The following is a 12,093-nucleotide window of genomic DNA, read 5'->3' as shown; positions in this document are numbered from 1 at the left end:
AGGTAGACCTACTCTGATACCAACCTGTAACGCCTGCCCCTTCTATAACGCCCCGCCCCTCCTGCTAAGGCGATGGGGGTTACTTGGGACACATACTTACTTAACACAGCGGAAGTCTTACTTAGAGAATGTAAAAACCTTTTCTTACTTAAGAATCACCATAGACATAAAATAACCACATAGCATACCTATCATAACTTTTTGAGTCTTAATACCCAAACGCATATTTAAGATCATGGAGTCATAAAGTAAAAACATCAACATGGCAAATTCCTTATTAAACAAAAGCAGGTCTTTTCTTTTAGCCAGTCCACTACCGCACACATCCTTCTAGCCCCTCCTGCTGCTCCCCTAGTACATTCATTCCTTGCCTTTATCTGTGGTACAAGAAAGTAAGCTATGAGCACTCATGGCTCAGTAAGTTCCTTTCCTACTCACAAAAACTGTAAAGCATATTAAAATCACAAGTCATAAGACATAAAGACAAATGTATCATGTCAAGAGCATATCATGGCATATCGTAACATAACATAAAGTATCATGGCATAATATAACATGATCATCAAACGTATCCTGTCATAGCATAACATCATCATAACTATCATGGCATAATCATAAAGTATAAGCAAGGTAAATTCCTAAACATATATCATGCAACATATGCAACATGTCTTTTGAAAACTTATACAATACATACTTAAACATAATCTCAACATGATTAGGGCCCCGGCTTGTACCACATACATAAATGCGCGCGTCCTATGTAGGTCCAAGGTAGCAAGTCTTGAACCCTACAAGGCATACATACTAGGCCCGTTTCTTAGTCCATCGACCTAGGGGCACTTAGGAGCTCATCCCTAACGAGGCCCGTTTCTTAGTCCATCGACCCCGGGGCGCTTATAGAGCCCACCCTTGGTACAAGCCATACATAAAGTAAAGTAGCATGTCATACATATTATAGTTCTTATTCATTCATGCATATCATGTTTCTTGACATATCATAAAACATGAATTTTTTTGGGCACACAGCACATGCATGAATCATAGCATACATCATGAACATATCACTTAGCATATCATAAAGCATGCATATTTGGGCACACAGCACATGCATGAATCATAGCATACAACATGAACATATCACTTATCATTTCATAAAGCATGCATATTTGGGCACACAGCACATGCATGAATCATAAGCTTGCATAATGAACATATCATTTTATCATATCCTAAAGCATGCATGATTGAGCACATAGCACATACATGGATCATAAGCATACATAAAAGAGCATATCACTTATCATAAAAAGACATAACCATTCATGGAATCATTAAATAACATCTCTTGATTCATTCATAGCATGTGAGGTACATCTAGGTCACTAAACCCATATGGCCGAAAGTCATGAGTAGAGGCATGATTTCTAGACAACACACAAACATAAAAATCTCATGATATCTTCACATACTAGCATAAGAAAGGTCATAAGCATGCTAACCTAAATTTTTAAGCCCTCCTAGGTTTCCAATTCTTTCATGGCCGAAACCTTTCATGTAGAGCAAACAAGTTCTAAGCAACATGCAAACATGTAAACCCTAAACTCATATCATATCATATTTCATAAGGAACTACTTAAGCATATTTAGTTTGGGTTCTAAGTTCCTTAAGCTCCTAATCTTATCATGGCCGAACCCTAGCATGTCTCATTCTAGGTTACAAGTAGCATGGAAGTGTTGAACCTTAAGCCAATATCTTATACATTTTCATGAGGAACAACATAAGCACATTTGTTTTAAATTTCAAACTTCCTAGACCCATTAACTCAAGGTGGCCGAAACCTATAAATCATGGAACTAGGTTTTAGTGACATAAGAGCATGGTAACCACAACTACATTTCATAGCATACATCACAAGACATCATAAGCATATATAAGTTGGGTTCTAAATTTTCTCTAGGCCTTTAAACTTGTAGTGGCCGAAACACATCAAGCACGGGACTAAGTTTCTAGTGGCATAAGAGCATGGAAACCACAACTACATTTCATAGTACTTATCACAAGAAACATCATGAACATATGTAAGTTGGTTTTAAAATTTCTCTAGGCCTTTATACTAATATTGGCCGAAACCTATCAAGCATGAAACTAGGTTTCTAGTGGCATAAGAGCATGGAAACCACAACTACCTTTCATATTACTTACCACAAGGAACATCATGAACATATATAAGTTGGGTTCTAAGTTTTCCTAGGCCTTTAATCCAAAGGTGGCCGAAACATGTGAGCTTGGTTTTGTTTTTCATATGGCCTAAAAGCATGGAAACCCTACACAATTTTCATGGCATCATAACAAGGAACAACATGAGTAAACTTAGTTAAAAATCTACACATCCTAGCTTTAAAACTTAGTGTGGCCGAAAGTTATATGTAACCAAAATTCTATGTAACAAGCAACCATAAAAACATCAACTAGTTTCATATCATTTTATCAAGAAGGTCATGAGCCTCCTAGCCTTGGTTTAAACTTTCCTAGACTTCAAATCTCATCATAACCGAACCTTCATAAACATGAAATAAGATTCATAACTAACATACAATCATGGCATAACATTTTAGCTTCATATCTTGTCTTAGGAAAAATCTTAGCATGCTTAGTCTTAGGTTTAAAACTTTCCTAGGTCTTTACTTCTTACATGGCTGAATATTCATGAGCATAGATATGGAGTTTCAAACAACATACAAGTAAGAGAAAAAGTTAACAACCTCATTATCATAGGGTACATAACAAAAGAATAAGGAAACATGCTTAGTTTGAGTCTTAAACTTACCTAGTCTTCTTGTTCATGCTTGGCCGAGAGTCTAAGGCTTATGGATCTAAGTTTTCATTATTTATTCTAGCATGGAAACCTTAGATTAACCTCTTACATAAAATACATGTCACAAGAAAAATAGTAAGCATATCTAATTACAACTCTCTTAGACTCTTCTTCTTGTTTATGGCCGAATTTCCTTAAAACAAGTCCTAGGTTTTTAAGCGATCTATCTCCATGGAAAACCATACAAACTATTGTACCACAGGTGAGGGGAAGCTTACCTAGTGTTCACTTGTTAATCCTTAAAGAAATGATACCCTTGGTGAAGAGGAAGGAGGGAGCTTCTTCTTCTAGCACTCCTTTTTGATTTTTCTTGCTTGGAAGGGTACACCTTGAAGGCTCCTTCTTGTAGTTTAGTTTTCTCTTAGGGAGAAACCTAAACTTGGCTTGTGGAGATGAGGGAGGAGGCTTCTAGTCTCGGCAAGGGTGAGGGAGAAGGAAAAAAAAATGAAATCCTTTAGTTCCTTTCCTTTTTATGCTAAGTGGGTGGAAGTTACAAAGATGAACTTTGCTTCCCTTCCTCCTTAATTCATGCATGTATTTTTTTCTAATGAGAATATGTCCTCATTCCTTCCCCTTAACCCTTCTCTTCATTGTCCTCTTAAACTCCACGAAAATAGAGAAGGAAAGGGAGAAAGACAACTTGTCTTTTGCTACTCCTTTTCTTAACCAAGAGGTAAACAAGAGGAAGAAAGCTACTTGATTTTCTCTTGTTCCCTCACTTAATTATATCTTTACTTTTAACTACAATTCCCATCATTTCCCATTCACATGTTATTCATTATCCTAGTGGTTATCATACATAATTTTATTTCTATCATTTGTGAGAGGTTCAAGGTTCAAACCTTCACCTCTTCTTTTATTTCTCTTATTTCTATTTTTTTCTTTTTGATTCTTCTAACTTTTAGGATCCAAAGTAAATAACACTCATAAACTTATCTTATAATTTTGTGGGTGTTACACCTTCAGGGGGCGCTAAGGCTACCCTAGAGGGACGGGGTTACTTACATTCACCTAACATACTAATGCATATGAACTCATGGCATCGGAAGACATACTTAAAAATCTTATCTTATGCATTTGATTGTCTTAAACATGGCATGTGAATCATAACTTATTAACATTTTACCATATCATAATTATTCTAATATGAGCAACGTATCATAAGAGCATAACATACTAGCTCAAACTATCAACATAAGCATAGGGTCCAAACTTAGTTCACATGCACAATTTGACCAAATATAGTTGATCTATCCACCATGCCACTTCCACACACATCATCATTGCCCTTACTATTGCTCCCCTTAGTTCATCCATTCCTTGCATTTATCTGCAGTACAAGGAACATAAAACTATAAGCCCAAAGGCTTAATGAGCTCCTTTCCTACTCATAAAACATAAAGCACATAACACAACATAGCATGTAAAACATAACATATCATAACATAGCATGGGGAATCATGACATAGAACATATCTTATCATGTGAGAAACATAACATATCATAACATAGCATGAGGGAAACATAACGTAAACATATCATATCATATAAGAAGTATAACATAGCATAGCATAGCATGTGAGTGCATATCATGAAACATATCATATCATGTAAGCACATATTGTGAAACATATCATAACATGTAAGCATGTATCATAACTCATACCTATTCATAATAGTGCATAAACAATAATTCATAAAATATGTGCAAGTAGATGCAAGATGTATATTTTTTTAAAAACATGTATCATGGAATGCACATATGCATCATGTCTCTTTTAAAACATATCATATACATACTTGAACATAATATCATCATGAGGGCCCGGCTTGTACCACATACATACATAAATGCGCCCAATCCCTAGGACAGGGTAGCTAGCCCCGAACCTACTAGGGATCTAGGCCCATTTCATAGACCATCGACCTAGGGGCGTACTGAGGAGTCCATCCCTTTTTACGAGGCCCGTTTCATAGACCATCGACCTCGGGGCGCTTATGGAGCTCACCCTTGGTACAAGCCATAAAAGGTAAAATATCATGTCATACATATCATGTCATCATGCATATCATAGCTTATCATACATGCCATAATTTCTTGTCGTATCATGAAGAGAGCTCTTGATCCCATTTTAAGGGAAGCATCTCTTTGCCGTACCATGAAGAGTGCTCTTGATCCCAACTTTCAGGGAAGAAACTCTTAGGCTTTTCTTCTTACATAAGCCTTCTTACATAACATGTTCGTATCATAACATAAAGCATAACATGTTATCTTCATAACATCAAGCATGGCATATCATATCATATCATGAGCATAGCATATCATATCATGAGCATAGCATATCATATCATGGAACATAGCTTATCTCATATCATATGGCATAACATATCATATTATGAACATAGCATATCATATCATGAGCATAGCATATCATATCATGGAACATAGCTTATCTCATACCATCAGGCATAAAATATCATATCATGAACATAGCATATCATATCATGGGCATAGCATATCATATCATGAAATTATACATTATGAGGAACATAAGCATGCATAGTTGGGTTCAAAACTTTTCCCCAATCCTATTCTTCCAATCTTGGCCGAAACCTTAGTAGCATGGATTCTAAACCTTGGCCACCATACAAAGCATGAAACTTAAACCAACTCTAGATAATTAGTCATTCATCCTAAAGAAGCATAATAAGCATGGTTAAATTTCAAGACCTTGCTCTAAGCCCATACACTTGCTTGGTCGAACCCTAAGGTGAGGTTCTAAGAATTCATTTGTACAATATGTAGCATGGAAACTTATCCAATCTTATACAAAGGATCATACAACATGTAGAGCCATAACCAAGCATAATTAGGTTAGAAAAAAAAACTTAACTCTAAGCTTACACTCTACCTTGGCCGAAACCTAGAAGTAGGGTTTCCATTCTTTTAGTGAAACATGTGACATAATGGCTTAACCTAGCTACATACAAGGTATCATACTTCATGAATGAACATAAACAAGCATGTTTAGGCTCTAAATTTTAGCCCTAGGCCTCCTATACTCTCTTGGCCGAAACTTGCAACTAGCATTTTCATATTTTTTTCATACAACATGAAGCATAAAAATCTAAGTTACCAATACACAAGGGTTCATACATCATGAAGGAGCATAACCAAGCATGTTATCATTTAAAAGTCTTACTCTAACCTTCATTTCTATTCTTGGCCGAAACATGTGACTAGGGTTTCCATATTTTTCATACAACATGAAGCATAAAAATCTAAGCTACCAATACACAAGGGTTCATACATCATGAAGGAGCATAACCAAGCATGTTATCATTTAAAAATGTCACTCTAAACTTCATTTCTATTCTTGGCCGAAACATGTGACTAGGGTTTCCAAAATTTTCATACAACATGAAGCGTAAAAATCTAAGCTACCAATACACAAGGGTTCATACATCATGAAGGAGCATAAACAACATGTTATCATTAACAAAACTTTGCCCTAAATTGCATTCCTATCCTTGGCTGAAACTTGAAGATAACTTTCTCCAAACTTTATACAACATGGAGCATGGAAAACCTAAGCTATCCACATATAAGAAAGTTTAACAAGTTTAGGAGCATAAACAATAGGTTTCCTTTTTAAAGCCTTGCCCTAAACCCTATAACTCATCTTGGCCGAAACCTTAGGTTAGGGTTCTTAAACTTTTTAATATCATATGGAGTATTAAGCTTAGCCAACAACATATAAAAAGGTCCTATATCATGAAGAAACATAGGCAAGCTTGTTACAAAAAAAACTTGGATCCAAACCTTACTTTTTGATCTTGGCCGAAACTTTAAAAGTGATGTTCTAGACTTTTTTTTTTTCTCAACATGAAGCATAGCTTGTAAACTTGTTAACCTAAGTGACCACCAATCTAACTTGGCCGAAACTTGCAAAGGAAATCTCTAAGGTTTCAATAACGTTTACTTACGAAGAAAACCGAAAACTACTTGTACTACAGTGAGGGGATACTCACATCCTTTCTTGATTTTCTTAGGGAAGAGACCTTGCTTGTGGAGCCTTCCTAGAGGGAAGCTTCTTGCTTGGCTCGGCAATTGAGGTGGGGAAGAGCTTGGTCACGGTGGAGAGAAGGAGGGTGGAGGAAGAGAAAAAAAAAATGAAATCTCTTCTTTAATTTCCCCTTTTATTCTACATGAGAGGAGGAAGGGAAAATGCACTTTTCCTACTCCTTTATTTTACTCACTCTTAATGAAAAGAAGAAGCAAGAATCATCTTTTCATTTGAGAGGAAGAAGGCAACTCCAACTTCTCCTTCTAAGTGAAGAGAGCCTTCACTTCCTTACCTTTAACCATGATTTTCCTCTCCTTTCTAACAATAATTACTCTTGGTCTATTGGTTAACTTATTCATGTATTTAGTGAGAGATCCAAGGTTCAAGTCCTAGGTCTTGTATCTTTTTATTTCCATTTTATTTTTGGCTAATGTTTACCTAAGACCTATTTTTATTCATGATAAAAATATTTAAAATCTTGCTAAGTACCCTATGGGTGTTACACTACTGACTCTCCTTCTTTCAGCTGAAGGTTAGTCAGTTGGTTCTAGAACAGATCCCATTTAGCGAGCTTGGCTTCAGAAATACCTTCGTGTAGCTCTAGGAACTTCTCCCAAAGTTCCTTTGCTGATTCATATGCGCCGATTCTGCTGACTTCATGTGAAGGTAGTACCCTCATCAGATGGAATTCGGCTTATCCATTTGCCACGAAGTCTACTTGCTCCTTCTTAATCCATTGGTAGTTCAGAACGGCTTTCAGGACCAGATACGGACACTACGAGTTTGTAGTCATGCCTTTTGGTGTGACTAATACACCAACGGTCTTCATAGACTTAATGAACAGAGTGTTCAGAGAATACCTTGATAAATTTGTCATCGTATTCATCGACGACATTCTAGTCTATTCAAGGACCCTAGAGGAGCATGACACACACTTGAGAATAGTACTGCAGACCCTACAGCAGAAATAACTTTATGCTAAATTCTCAAAGTGCGAGTTCTGGTTATATCATGTGGCATTTCTAGGTCACATAATTTCTAAAGAAGGTATTCAAGTAGATCCAGCTAAAATAGAAGCGGTCAACAACTAGAAGAGACCCAAGAACGCCAAGGAGATCAGAAGCTTCCTTGGTTTAGCTGGGTCCTACAGAAAATTCGTGGAGGACTTTTCCAGGATAGCTTCTCCACTAACGACCTTAACCAGGAAGAATAAGAAGTTTGAATGGTCAGACAAATGTGAGCAAAGTTTCCAAGCGTTGAAGAAGAGATTGACCAGTGCTCCTATTCTGACAGTTCCAGAGAGTGACAAGAGTTTTGACATCTAAAGTGATGCTTCCAAGATGGGCTTAGGAGCTATACTCATGCAAGAAGGAAAAATCATAGCTTATGATTCCAGACAACTCAAAGACTACGAGAAGAACTACCCCACTCATGAGCTTGAGCTTCCAGCTGTGGTCTTTGCACTATGTTATCTACAATATAAATTAATTGAACAACTACAAATAAATGTAGACAATTTGACCAAATGTAATTCTTTATTCAAAATAAATGTTTACCAAAGCTTAGGCTTTCAGTATACACTCTAACATTATGTGGTATCGATTATTGTTGCTACATTTGCATATTATGAGGCCTCCGCTTAAAACCAAAAAAGAGAAACACTTGAGAGAATGAGTTGGGTGTTTATACTTACTCAAGACTCTGATACTGCTTATATTAGTGAGCTTCGAATGGATAGAAACACTTTTGGAATATTATGTGACATGGTAAAGAGATATTGGGGATTTAAAAGATACTAAAAATATGTCTCTACAAGAAGTAATTGTTATTTTTGTGTATGTTTTGTCTTACCACAAAAAAAATAGGACAATGAGTTTATTATTTTTATGAAGTGGAGAAACTATCAGTCGTTATTTTAATTGTTGCCTTCTAGCAATCTTGAAATTACATTCCATTTTACTTTAAAAACCAATTCCTATTACTGAAAATTGTCAAGACAATCGTTGGCGGTGTTTCAAGGTACTATGCATTTGTATCTATTAAAATTATAACTTATTGGAAATAAAAAACCATCTTAGTTATTGTTTTTTCAAAATATTTAAATGATAGGGTTGTTTAGGTGCTTTGGATGATACATTAATCAAAGTCACACCTCCTTCTGATCAAAAACCTCGATATTGCATTAGAAAAGCAAATATAGCTTCAAATGTATTGGGTGTTTACTATCCAAACATGCAATTTATATATGTTTTAAAAATAATCTAGATGGGAGGGTTCTGCATACGATGGTCATGTAATCAGAGATGCTTTGATTAGGTCTAACGGTCTTAAAGTTCCTCAAGGTACAATTGGTCTTGGACTAGCTAGTTAGATTTTCAATATAAAACTTCATTCAAACTCATAATTAATGTGAAATATTTTTTTTCTTGAAGGTTGTTATTATTATTGATGCAGAAAGCATCCAACGATCGAACCTAAGTTTTGATAATAGCAAAGGGTTCAAAGTTAAGGCTATTTGTTATCTAATGTGTGTGAATGAGTTTGCAGGAAAGTCCTAAGTATACTTAGGCAGAAGTCCTAGCTGTGGTTAGGCGGGTGGAAAACCCTAGGGGGAGGTAACCCTAAGTCCTAGAGGGTGGTAACCCTAGGCGGGAAGTCTTGGCGGGTCGAGGGCTTCGGGCAAAAGTCCTAGAGTCGAGGACTATAAGTGAAAAGTCCTAGTATCATGAACCAGGTGAAAGACTGGGCGGGTCGTGGAGCGGACGCCCAGCGGAAAGTCCTAGAGCCTAGGGCGCTGAGCAAAAGTCCAGTTGGTTTGGAGGATCAACTGATAACAGGTAAACTCTCCTGAGTGGAGTAGGTGAGGATGCGTTCTTCAGTGAGGGAACAGTAGGTGTCGGTTCGACCTAGGGTTTTCGATAGGAAATCCGAAGTCAGAACCGAACAGTCTAGAGACTGCCAAATTCTTTAATATTACATATCTATATGTTAACTTTGTTTTTGTAGGGTATGTTGGTTTGTTGGACTAACTTATTTTATAGGAAGAGATTCTCTCGCAGCAAGGAACGAGGGTGCCCTCATGAAGCTTGAGGGCGCCCTGGATGCTGAGCAGAGGGTGCCCTCATGGAACTTGAGGGTGCCCTGGACACTGGCGCGAGGGCACCCTCATGGAGGTTGAGGGCGCCCTCAGGCGGATAGACTGTGACCAGGTCGGAGCTCATCCATACTGCGGATTTAGCAAGGTTGAGGGCGCCCTCCATGGTGTTGGAGGCACCCTCAACGAGCTTTATAAAGAGGTTTCGAGCAGTATCTTAATAGAACATCATAAACACGATCCATCTTCCGTGTGCTGCATAAAGAACATTCCAACAAAGTCGCAACTCGACCCCGACGACCAGAAACTTCAAGATCACTGTTCTCTTTTGTCGTTGATATATTTTACTACATTTAATTGTACTTCAAAGTTGTAAAGATTTACGAAATGATAGTGATTGCCCATCAAAAGTGATCAATGATCGCGGGCCTTAGAATAGGAGTCGCCCAAGGCTTCGAACCAAGTAAATCATGGTGTTTGGATTATTTATTCTTATTTCCGTTGCGTTTACTCTTATTCTTCCGAAACGAAAAGTGAAAGCCACGAGTACTATTCACCCCCCTCTAGCACTTTTTGATCCAACAATTGGTATCAGAGTGGGGTCGCTTCGAATTGGTGCAACCACCATTCAAGCATTTTTTTTTTCGTGGTAATTTTCAGTTTTTCGGAGTTGATCGGAATCGATAGAATTGCCGCCTTCGGATCTAGTTTTTTTTTGTAATCGAAATTTTTGCTCGAAGCTGGTGCAACACCACTCGAGTTCATGTTTTAATTTTTTTAATCTCACACTACTAATCCAGACTAAGTCTTGGAACAAGTTCTCTATTTTTTTTTTTTGTGCAAGATTTTCGTTGCTACAATGGCCCATCAAGAAGGCTATAGTACAACCCAACCATGGCTCTTCTCCGGGGGAGACTTTAGCTACTGGAAGGGTCGAATGGAGTCCTACCTCTAAACTCAGTTCGAGGTGTGGATGATCATCAAAACCGACATCTCGCTCCCACTTGACGGCTCAGGAAAACCCGTATCATGCGAAGACTGGGAACCTAGAATAATAAAGAAGGTAGAAGCCAACGCAAAAGCAATGTGCATCCTTCAATGCGCCCTTACAAAGGAGAAGCTGAACCGAGTCAGCTCATTCTCAAGCACAAAAGAATTATGGAAGAAATTGATCGAGCTGCATGAGGGAACGTCTGACACAAAGGTAAGTAAGTGTGACTTACTTTTTAATAAATTGTATAACATCAAAATGCAGGAAGGAGAGACAGCTAGCCAACTTCACGTGAGAATTCAAGATCTACTGAATGAACTTCACGCAATCGGACAGAAAGTGGAGAATCACGACGTTATAAGGTATGCGCTTAATGCCTTTCCGAGGAACACTTTGTGGGTGTCCATGGTCGATGCCTACAAAGTTTCTAAGAATTTGTTTTTAATTAAATCAGATGAGTTATTTTCTGAATTCAAATTATATGAACAGACTAATGCTCGGTCGGTCGAGAAAAGTGTTGCATTGTTTGTAGGTACAAGCAAGACAAAGGATGCAAGCAAGAAGCATCAGATCAAACCCGAGTCCGAAGAAGAACCGGACTCAGAGAATGATGCCAACAAGATAGAAGCAGAGCTCATCAACCTAGTACGCAAGCTCTACAGAAAGAAGAAGGGGCTCATGAAGAAGGATATCAAGAAGGTAGTTCAGTCCAAGAAGGTACAAATAAGTCCAATGATAAAGTTCGAAGTAACCTGCTACAGATGCAAGCAAAAGAGACACGTCAAGGCAAATTGTCCTAAAAGAAGAAAAGAAGCAGAGAAAGAAGAAAGCACTACAGGCCACATGGGACGAGTCCTCTTCAGAAGATTTCGACGAAGAGCTCGAGCAGACGAGTGATGTGCATAAATATTATGATAATTTATGCATGTTTTAATGCACATCCACTTGCTTTATATGTATATATTCCTTGCATGATCACCTCTTTTATCATGTATTCATCATATATACTATTTTATTCGGATATCTGCTCTTTGTTTGGTTTTATGTTGACAGTGACAACTT

Source organism: Zingiber officinale, chromosome 10A (assembly GCF_018446385.1).
Source record: "Zingiber officinale cultivar Zhangliang chromosome 10A, Zo_v1.1, whole genome shotgun sequence".
Taxonomy (NCBI): Eukaryota; Viridiplantae; Streptophyta; class Magnoliopsida; order Zingiberales; family Zingiberaceae; genus Zingiber; species Zingiber officinale.
Note: the sequence above shows the minus strand (reverse complement) of the source record.